Source organism: Elephantulus edwardii, unplaced genomic scaffold, assembly GCF_000299155.1.
Source record: "Elephantulus edwardii isolate Elephantulus edwardi_28Jun2011 unplaced genomic scaffold, EleEdw1.0 scaffold00064, whole genome shotgun sequence".
Lineage (NCBI taxonomy): Eukaryota > Metazoa > Chordata > Mammalia > Macroscelidea > Macroscelididae > Elephantulus > Elephantulus edwardii.
Genome location: NW_006399814.1, coordinates 2500800 through 2511966, shown reverse-complemented (window position 1 = coordinate 2511966; position 11167 = coordinate 2500800).

Here is an 11167-nt window from a genome sequence, read left to right as displayed (position 1 = left end):
CCTGAGTGGAGGGTTTGGGGTACCCTCACGGGTCCTCCTGAGTGGAGGGTTTGGGGTGCCCTCATGGGTCCTTGCTCACTTGGTCACAGATGGCTCTCTCTTGGCTGCTGCTTGGCTCCATTTCCTGGTTCTCGGGTTTCCCATCAACATCTTCCCTTTGTTCCTTCTCTGTCCTGACTCCACACAGATTGGGAAAGTGACCACTGAGCCTGCCCCCCGCAGCTGAGGATGAAAGTCAGTTGAGTTGGAATTGAGGAGAGTGTGGAAAGGAGGGACCAGAACGTGAGGGTGCAGCCTGCACTCCACTCCGGGAAGGGGAGCAGCCGGGCTGAGCTTGTTTCATTAAACATCCTCTGGATGTCTAGTTTGGGGAAGCTGAGGAGGAGGAAGAGGAAGCAGCCCAGGTGGAAAGTCATGGCTGTGATTCAGATGAAGACATAAGCCCACTTGCTCTCTGCCCCAGGTTCCTAGGGCTGTTTGAACAGAAATACCTGAAGTGAGTGCCTTTAAAGGTGCAACCCCTGTGGAAAGCAGTATGGCACTTTTTCAAAAAGTTGCAAATAGAGATACCATTTGACCCAGCAATTCCACTACTGGGAATATACCCTGAAGAGACCATAGCTGACATCCAAGCAGATATATGCACACCCATGTTTATTGCAGCTTTGTTCACAATAGCAAGGAGTTGGAAACAACCTAAGTGCCCATCAACAAACGAATGGCTAGAGAAGCTGTGGTATATTCGCACAATGGAATACTAGCTGCATTAAAAAACAAGGAACTCATGCAATATTATTCAAAATGGTTGACTCTGGAGAACATTATGCTGAGTGAAATATCCCAGTCACAAAAGGACAAATATTACATGATGCCACTGTTGTAGAATGGGACTGTCCTTGGGGTTGGGGAGAGACTGAGTAAGATGGGTTCAATAATGTATACTGCACTGAAACAGAGGAGGGAGAAAACGGTTTAAAAGAGATATATAACTAGGTATTTCTGTCATCACAGGAGACTAGAGCGAGGGCTACATGGTGGAGGGGACCTGGGGGAGGGTTTGTAAAACAATGAAACAATCTTTTCTTTTACTTTTCCATAATTTTTGGACTCATGTACTTATAACTTGTTAGTCAAATTTGTGTCTTCTAGGTTGCAACACCCCCATGATACATCTTCAAGGATATGAACATGTACGGCCAAGCACAATCAATAAGAGTGCATCTAAATTCCAAAATCAATCTCCATAATAGTCTATGTGTTTCCTACTGCCAAAGGGGCCCTTTAGAGTAGTGAGAGAAGATCTTCACCCTGAAACCCACAGCGTCCCTTTTCAGCAGGAAGTAGCTAAGAGAATACGCCATCCCCTTTTCCTTATGACTCAGGGTGAAGTCTCTCTCAGGGAGGAGTGATAGGGAATGGCAAAGGGCACACTGACAAAGAAGATTAATCAGAACTGGCTTTGACAAGCACTGTGGCATTTGGACAAGAACAAACTGGGAGGAGGGTAGAGAGAATAGTGCAACAATGAATGAATGGAAACCCAAAATCTCTGTAAATGTTCATGAAAATTAATAAAATATAATTATAGGGGAAAAAATAAAGGGCAGAACTTTGTTTTTCTTTTACACACGTTAGGAGTCTAGAAAACAGAATTTGCTGCATCCATCGCCTTTTGATCTAAGAGGATAAAAATAACATTGTCTTTGGCACTTGTCTATACAGAGGGGTGCGGAACCCCTACATCTTACTAGTCAGGAAATCCCACATTGCTTACTGCCACAAGTTCACCAAGACTGAGACCCTGGTCCATGCACAATCTCAGAAAAATTTTCGACAGGAGACCCGAGTCCCAAGGGAAGCTTCAGAGCCTGTCATCCTTGAAAATGCAAATTTAGCCTGGCTCCCAACCAGCCATGCAGGGAGAGTGAGGTGAGCTTTAAACGCAACCCCAGAGAGACTGAGAGAGAAACAGACAAAAAGATGAACAGGGAGGAAAAGAAAGGCAGAGGAACACACATGCTTGAAGGAAGAGAGAGACACACACAGAGACAACAGGGTAGTGAGAGAGGGACATAGAACAGCGCTGAGACAGAGAGAAGCGGAGGCCTGGCCTGGCGGCTACTGCACAGTGGAGGAAGCAAGCTGTCTCTAGAGGGCCCTCCTCAATGTCCACGGCAGTCCAGCCCCTTGAGCCCACGTGACTCCTCACAACTCACCTTGTATTCTGCTCAACGTGTTGAGATCTGCTCCTGCTTTGGTCTGTGCTGGGGAGGGCGGGTCAGGGTGAGGCTCGCTCATCAGCATCTCCCAGGGGCTCCTGGCCTCACTCACGGTGTCTGGACCAGCAGTCGGCTGGGCTCGTGGCTGAAGAACTTTTGAGGACAGAGTGCTGGAGACTTCAGTGGGGGCAGAGAGGTCAGTCACCCCAGTGCCTTGGTTAACGCTGTGGACACAGAAGGGACAGTGACTGCAAGCCCCACTTGGGTGACCACTTGTAGCTCTCTGTTACTCTATCGCTCCTGAGTCCTTCAGTGTGGAGTCCCAGGCCCCCTGGCTATCACCAGGTGACAAAGTCAACGTTTTGGAACCCAGCTCAAACAGCCTACCCTTTGCCTCTTGTATGGACCCTATCTGGAGCGGAATCTGTTTAAAGAGGAACCAACATGGATTTAAGAGCTAACAGTCTCAAGTTACAGTCTCCCTCCAGTCCCTCAGCAAAGCTGATGCTGCTGATTCCACTCTTATTTGAAATGTCAGATCTGGTGCTGGGTTAAGAGCTGCCTGAGAGGTTGAGGAAAAACTTCTGACTGTATTCTTCCTGACAACAAAGTTGGCAGTGGGTTAATTAGGATCCACAACCATTGTCAGAGGGATGAATGCAGCCTTCAGGGGAGAATCGGTCCCTCCCCATCTCTTCAGAGAAGACAATGCTTAAAATAAAGAACAGCCACAGTTGGAAGTTTTGAAGGGGAGGCCTCACTTCTCCCTTTGTTTCAGAACTGCAGGAGGCACTGGCATCTTTGAGAAGAAGAAAAGTCTTTAGGGAAGAATGGACTTGAAGTATGGGCATCCTGGACTGTGGATCGAGTGGCGTGGCCCTCCTGCGAGGTGGGGAGCCCCGTGGTGAACAAGCTCACCTTTTCTCCTGGTTCTGAAGATCTGGTTACCCCTGTGCCAATGAGTGGTTTGTCTCCATCAAGAGGGACCACCTGGGTGGATGCGGAGGTGTGATGCCACCAGTGCTGCCCTGGGAGGGGCCTTGGAAGGCAGAGATGCCGGGAGAGAGGGAGCACTGAGAACTCAAGAGGGTGAGCATGAGGGTGAGTATGGGCTGGACCAGGCCTCACCTGATGTGTTTGAGGCCTTCCCCTCTGACAGTCTGCCCTTCGCCCAGTTATGAGTCAGGACAGGACACCGACGGGGAGCCAAGGCCGCTGGCCTGATCTCAGGTGAATGCGGATGAGACAGAGGGCAGCTGGTGACTGGGAAGGAGAGAAAGGGGCAGGCAGGTGCTTGCTTACCTGGCCCAGGTGAACAGGGATGGGAGAGAAATGGCTTCCTGGAGCAGATAGGGTCCACGCTGACCTGGGAAGGGAACTGGAAAGGGTGATAACAGAGAAATTAGCAGTGTGAATCCGCTTGGTAAAACCAGCGTCTGAAAGATCCTGACCTCTGCTCCAACACACCAGGGCTGGCCACGACTGGAGTGGGGTTTGGGGTCTGACCTACCCAGCACGGCCCTGCCGGAACTCAGCTCGCGGTGCAGAGAGTGTCCCCAGTAAAGGCACACAGCTGCCTCTCCGGGGTCTGTGGTGTGAGGACCACACCCAGGTGTCCTCTGGTCACCCCCTTGGTGCATCCATCCCAGGAGGATGAACCCTGCTGAAGGACTTAGACAGCGACCCAGCTCTGTCTCCTCACAGATCGCAATTGTGAGCTTTATCTAAAGCAGTCTGTTCTTGGAATGATGCTCATTTACCTAGACGATGGGCCACACCTGGATGGCACCAGATTGCTAAATGAAGGGTGGGTGGGTGGTTCAGAGTCACCCAGCTGTGCCTCCAAAGAAAGGCCTGGTGATCTGTTGGGAAAATCAGCCCTTGAAGACACACAGAGGGTGGTTCCCTGACCTATGAGACCACAGGTGGCAATGACCTAGGCTCTGTACGGCCACATTCAAGAGTCCTTCAGCCTGACCAGTATCCATGTCTCTTGAGGCAGTCTCAGCAACACCCTCGTATGTCTGGGGGACAGGGCTCCCTAAGATCCTCGAGAGCTGACTCTGTGGAAGGTGATGTCAGGCGGCCAGGGGTCGGCTGGGTGCTCTCAGCTGTCCATCTTCCTCTCAGCAGCAGGGCCACTCCCCTCTTCTCTCCCTCATCCCCACCGGAAGGCTGGCGGGGTGCTGGCTAGGAGGATTTAGGAAGGAATGGAGCATGGGATCTCAACTCTCCCAATAACTTTTAGCTACAATTTGTGACTTTCAGCATTTGGATCCAGGATGTATCTTTTTTTTATTATTATTATTAAATTTTATTAGTTTTAATGAACATTTACAGGGATTTGGGGTTTTCGTTCCTTCATTGCTGCACCATTCTCTCTACCCTCCTCCCCAGTTCGTTCTTCTTCCCCCCCCCCATGTCTGTTTTAATTGTCCAATTGCCACAGTGCTTGTCAAAGTCAGTTTTGATTAATCTCCTTTGTCGGTGTGTCCTTTGCCATTCCCTATCACTCCTCCCTGAGAGAGACTTCACCCTGAGTCATAAGGAAAAGGGGATGGCGTATTCTCTTAGCTACTTCCTGCTGAAAAGGGACGCTGTGGGTTTCAGGGTGAAGATCTTCTCTCACTACTCTAAAGGGCCCCTTTGGCAGTAGGAAACACATAGACTATTATGGAGATTGATTTTGGAATTTAGATGCACTGTTATTGATTGTGCTTGGCTGTACATGTTCATATCCTTGAAGATGTATCATGGGGGTGTTGCAACCTAGAAGACACAAATTTAACTATCAAGTTATAAGTACATGAGTCAAAAATTATGGAAAAGTAAAAGAAAAGATTCTTTCATTGTTTTCCAACCCTTCCCCCGGTTCCCTGCACCATGTAGCCATCGCTCTAGACTCCTGTGATGACAGAAATACCTAGTCACATATCTCTTTTAAACAGTTTTCTCCCTCCTCTGTTTCAGTGCAGTATACATTATTGAACCCATCTTATTCAGTCTCTCCCCAACCCCGAGGTTAGTCCCATTCTACAACAGTGGCATCATGCCATATTTGTCCTTTTGTGACTGGGATATGGATCCAGGATGTATCTTACATGCTGTTGTTGTTGTGTACCGTCGAATTAGAACCGACTTATAGCAGACCCTCCAGCGGGTTTTCAGAGGAAGTTTGTCACACGGAAGGAGATTATTCATCCTTTTCCATGGAGTAGCTGGTGGATTCGAACCATGTGCCTTCGGGACTGCTTTGCAGCTTCTTGTCATCAGGTCACCAGTGCTCCCTTTTTTATGCAGACCCCAGTTTTTCATTATTGTTGGTAAGATCTTAAAGTGCACTGTTCTTAGTTTTAGTGTCCACAGGTCTGTTTTCACATATAGAAATGTTGCTGAATTTTCTGTATGTTGTACTGTGAACTTATAGGTTCTAAGAGTTACTTCTTTTTTTTACCTTCTCCTTTTCTCTGTATGTGTGTGCATCTGTCCATGTACACATTTATGTATGTGTGCACATGTGTTGTTGTCGTTGCTGATTGCCGTCGAGTCGAGCACGGCTCATAGCGACTCTATGAACAAAAGACCTGAAGCCTTTCTGTAACTATCATTTCTCGAAGTTCACAGGGTTTCCAGAGTCATGTTGTTTAGGAAGTGGATGTGTATGTATTTAAGGAGCTCTCGTGGCCTAGTGCTAAGAAGCTGTGCTCACAGGAGAAGGAGGGGCAATCTCCTCCCGTGCAATTTCATGTCGATGTAAACCCATCGGAGTGTCAGCTATGGGTCAGTTCCAACTCACAGACACACAACAACAACAACGTGTGTGTCTGAGCACATGTCTATGTGTTAACGTGCCTTTGTGTGTACACCTGTGTTTAGTCTGCATGGGCGTATCTGTCTGTGTATGGAGGTGTTTATGCGCTGTGTGTGTTTGTGTGTGTATGAATATGTGTCCGTATACTCTTTATTTCTTCAGAATTTCTATAAGACAGTCATATATTATCTGAGGATAGAGTTTTTCTGATTCTTTTCCAGTTTTCATGCCTATTACTTAATTCTTTACATTGTGGTGTTGTTGATTGCCTTCAAATCGAGCACAACTCATAGCGACCCTATGAACAAAAGGCCTGAAGTCCCTCTACAACTATCGACATTTATCAAAGTTCATAGAGTTTCCAGAGGCATGTGGTTTAGCAAGTGGATGCCCCTCCTGCTTCCAAATTCTTTACATTATGACTATAATTTTAAAACTTTTTCTTGTGATTTGGGTGAAAACTTACAGTGCAGATTGGCACTGTGTTCGGCTGTTCCTATGTCTTCTATCTCACAACAATTTACACAGTTTTCACACTGTGCCATCACTCTACCCACTCCCTTACCATGGTTCTTGTTTCCACTTATCCTACTATCCTTTCCTACCTTCTGGGTGTGGTTTTTTTTTTTAATTTAATTTTTAAATTTTATTTCATTCTATTATTTTGTGTGTGTGTACTGTCAAATTGGATCTGACTGGTACAGGAGGCGATTGTTCCTCCATCTCCAGCAGAGCATCTGGTAGATTCGAACTGTGCACCTCTGGGATTACAGTGCAGCTTCTTGCCACTAGGCCACTAGAGCTTCCTCGTACCTTCTGAGTTTGATCTCTGGGCAAATGCTGCCCTTGTGATCCTGGTTGATGACTGCTCTAGGTAGGGAGTATCTCCCCAGGGTTAATGTTCACCTTGACTAAGACTGGCCCCGTGACTGTGGTCCTTAGCTGCCCTTTGAGCCTGGGACTGTTACCCCATGGCACAACTTTCATCACTGCTGTGTTTGTTAGATGCCATTGAGTGGGCTGTGACTCACAGATCTCTCTGTAAGGTTTTCAAGCTGTGATCTTGAGGAAACAAATCCCCAGGCCTGTATTCTAAGAAGCCTCTGGATACATCCACACCGCCATCATCTCAGTAGACTGTTGTTAGATGCTGTCAAGTAGGCCCTAACTCGCAGTGGCCATGTACAATAGGGAGAAGGCCTGGCCAGTCCTGCATGGTCCTCACAACGTCTGTCGAGTCTGAGCCCATTGCTGCCATCACTGAGTCACTTCCAATTGAGAGTCGTCGTCGTCGTTGTCTTCTTTTTCGATGACTCTCTACCTTTCCAAGTGTGATGTTCTGCTGCAGGGACTGGCCCCTCCTGAGAAGATACCAAAGGACATGAGGCAACATCTCGCCATTGTTGACCCTAACGTGGTCAAGCATTTAAACCTCTATACCACCCAGGTGCTCGCTGGACATGTCATCTGGCGTCAGTGCTACGTTGGTCTTTATTTCACAGACAGAGCTGGAGATGGGCCAGGAAGCACCAGTGGATACACAGGTGGTTGTTGATTCAGGTATACAGACCTAAGGGATCCTCTCCACAGGAGGACAGGTGTGCGGGATTGTGTTTCCTGAGGGCTCTCAGGCAACAGCAGGTGTCCGCTGTAGGGTGCTGACCTTGTCCTCCTGCAGCCTGTAACCCGCCGGAGCTGAGACTACACAGGTGCATCTCCTCTGGACCGTGACTGTCATCCTGCGCCTCACATTTTCATGCATAAAATGAAAAGTTTCAGCAAATCCCACTCCCCACGGCACCGTCACAGTTCTTATCTCTCCACGTGCCATGGGGATGAAGTCTTGTTTTAAAACAACTTCAATTGAGTCTCATCTTAGTTGACAGTAGCCCTGAAATGGCATGCTTGCTGTCTGTCCTTTTTAGCTTTGCACAGCTTGGAGTCGCGTTGTTGTTACTTGCTGTGGCTCTGACTCTCGGTGACCAGGAGCAACAGGACTGAATGATACCCAATTCTGCACCATGGTTCTGATCAACGCTGCGGTCAAGTCCATGGCTGCAGCCACTGTATGCTCCATGTGCCTTCCAACCCTGGGCACCATTAGTCTGCTGGTGCTGTCCTGCTGTGAGCCGTGGAGCTTTCCTTGGCCAGTTATGAGAATTACTTGCTTGTTTCTTAATTATTTGAAGTGGACTTCCGGGCTTTTCCACCTAGTCTGCTTTAATCTGGAAGTACCACAGAAAGCTGTACACCACAAGTGCCACACTGATCCTGGGGGCCTGAAAAGACGAGGTGACAATGGGCATAGAGCAATGGTGATTGGTTTCTGAAAATGCAATGTATGGCAATGATTGTATGAAACAATGTGAATGAAGGAATGTGTGAAACAAAATATATGAATGAAACACAATGTATATGAACTGGGTATGCAATCCAATATATTTTCTTTAGAAAGTTCTTTTTACAAAAAGATCAGTGTCCTAGCTTCCAGCATCTCATCAACATGTGAGTCGCTGCAGACCAAGCAGCTGCATGTAGCTGGTAGATACTATCAAGTCAACCACAACTCCTAGGCACCTCTTGAAGGACAGACCTACCTGAATCCTGCGCTTCCTGCAGCCTCATCGTCTTGGAAATAATTGAGCCTATTGTCACAGTTACTGGTCAAGCCATCTCACTACAGTTTTCCCCCCTTTCACGGACCCTCTATTTTCTGAGCATGATGTCTTTTTTCCCAAGGACTAGCCCCTTCTAACGACAAAGTATGTTTCACCATCCTTCCCGCTAAGGAACTTCCTGCTGCAAACTCTCCAAGACAGAAGAGCTCTTGGAAGTCCGTGGATGTTTAATACTCTTTTCAAGCATCACAACTCAAAGGCTTCAAGTATTTTTCTGTCATCTTTATTCAGTACCCAACTCTTAGAAGTAAAACAAGTAATTGAAAAGACTCCTTCTTGGATCACGTGAACCTTAGTCTTTAAACTGACATCTTTGCTCATCAGCACTTTGGAGAGGTTCCTGACTGCAGACTTTCCCAGTGGAATATGTCTCCTGATTACCTGACAGCTGGCATCAAGGTTATTGATTGTGTGTCCCAGCAAGGTGAAATAATTGACAATTTCTATCTTTTCTCCATCTATCATGATGTTCCCTATTGGCTCAGTGGTGAAGGTTTTTGTTTTTGCGATCTGGAAATGCGATCCATATTGAAGGCTCTAATCTTTGATTATCTGCACCAAATGTGTCATGTCCTCCTCATTGTCAGCAAGTAAGGTTGTTTCATCTGCATAACATAGGTTATAGGGTCTTCTTCTGATTCTGATGCCATAATCTTCTTCATAAAGTCCAGCTGCTCGATTAATTTGCTCAGCGTAGATATTGAACAGGTATGGAGAAAGGACACAGCCCTGACACACACCTTTCTTTATTTGTGACACTGAAGTGTTCTTCTGTGCAGTAGCCACGTGCTTCCTAAGAACCTCCGGGCACTCACACTAGACCCCAGGGTGTGTTTCTCTTCCTCAAACCACACAGGGGGACACTCTGTCCTAGCTATGTGATTCTGGGAGAAGAAACACAGAGCTGAGAGGAGCCTCTGGGCAGGGAGTCCTTGTGCAGAGAGTGGGAGGTGTCAGGGATCTGGTATGCACCTGAAAATCAGGGCAGTGTGTCTGCTGGCCTGTACAGAGCTCTGCGCTCCAGAGCAAAGAACAACAGCAGAAAGCCCTTCCAGTCTTCAGTCATCACATCGTATCTGTCTCCCCCTTCCATGTGTGACCTGCATCCAAGCCCCTTTTCCCATTTAATAAAACACCACTTGGAAGGGACTAGGACAAAGACCCATCTTCCTCCAAGACGACTTGACTGGTCGTGTCTTCAAAGAAGGACTTCATATTCAACAGGGTCCCATTTAGAAGTACGGAGGAGAGGACTCGTGTGAGTTTTCTCAGAGGACACAGTTCAATCCATAAGATCCTCACCAGAAACGCCCAGTGAAAACCAAGTGATGGCCAGGGGGGTGGCCACTCTTCTCCTAAGACAGATCGTTTTCTCTGATCTTAAAAACCATGCAAATGTTGTACCCCAACCCCAGATAGGCACTTCATTTGATTTCAAATAGCATTTCGCCTTGCTGGTCTGCTGTCATGGAATGACTGTCATGAATGGAATTGGCTTCGCTAAGAATGTGCCCACGTGGTGAGGTCCTGATTCTCGGGCTTGTGTATGTACCCACTCTGCTGCCATCTGACGTGATTACCGCAAGCGTGTGAATCCTCATCGCTAGGATGTTAGCGGGACAGGATTAGCAGCAGTCATGTTAGTGATTTGGTGGTGGTTGTTGTTGTGTACCATCAAGTCATCAGTGACTTATAGCTGACCCTCCAGCAGGTTTTCAGAGGCAGTTAGTCACACAGGAGGAAATAGCCCATCTTTCTCCCACAGAGCAGCTGGTGGATTGGAACCATGCACTTTTGGAATTGCAACTCAGGTTCTTGCCAAGAGGTTACTGGAAGGCATGTCAGAGACAGCGGATTTGGCTCAGGATGGGGCATCGTTCTGAGCTATTGAGCATAGGGTCGTTCAGGGTCACAATCAACAGCACATCACAACATGTCAATGATGTCTGATAGAAGCTGCAAGATGAGGTTGTATCTTGAGTTAGCTTCTCTTGGTGTAAAAGAGACTCAACAAGGGAACAGAGATTTGCTGGTGTCGCTGTATGTGATCATGTTGACTATGACTCAAAGTAAACGACAGATGGGGACTTGGGCCCGTCCCGTGCTGTCCTCACCGTCCTCACCATGACCCACCCCGTGCCTTCCTCAGCATCACCACAATGTCCAAGTCTTTTGTTGTTCTGTCAACCCACCTCATTGGGGATCCTCCTCTCTTCCACCTACTTTTCCTAATTTCCCCCAATAGTATAGCTTTTTCCAAGGTCTCCCTCCCCCTGACAATATGTATGTTGTTGTTGTTGTTGTTATGTGCCGTCGAGTCGTTTCCGACTCATAGCGACACTATGCACAATAGCCCTAAACCCAGCTCTATCCTGCGCCAACCGCACCGCCTCTGACACACCCATCCTGATTACCCCAGTCACCGAATCAATCCATCTCATAGAGGGTCTTCCCCTCCT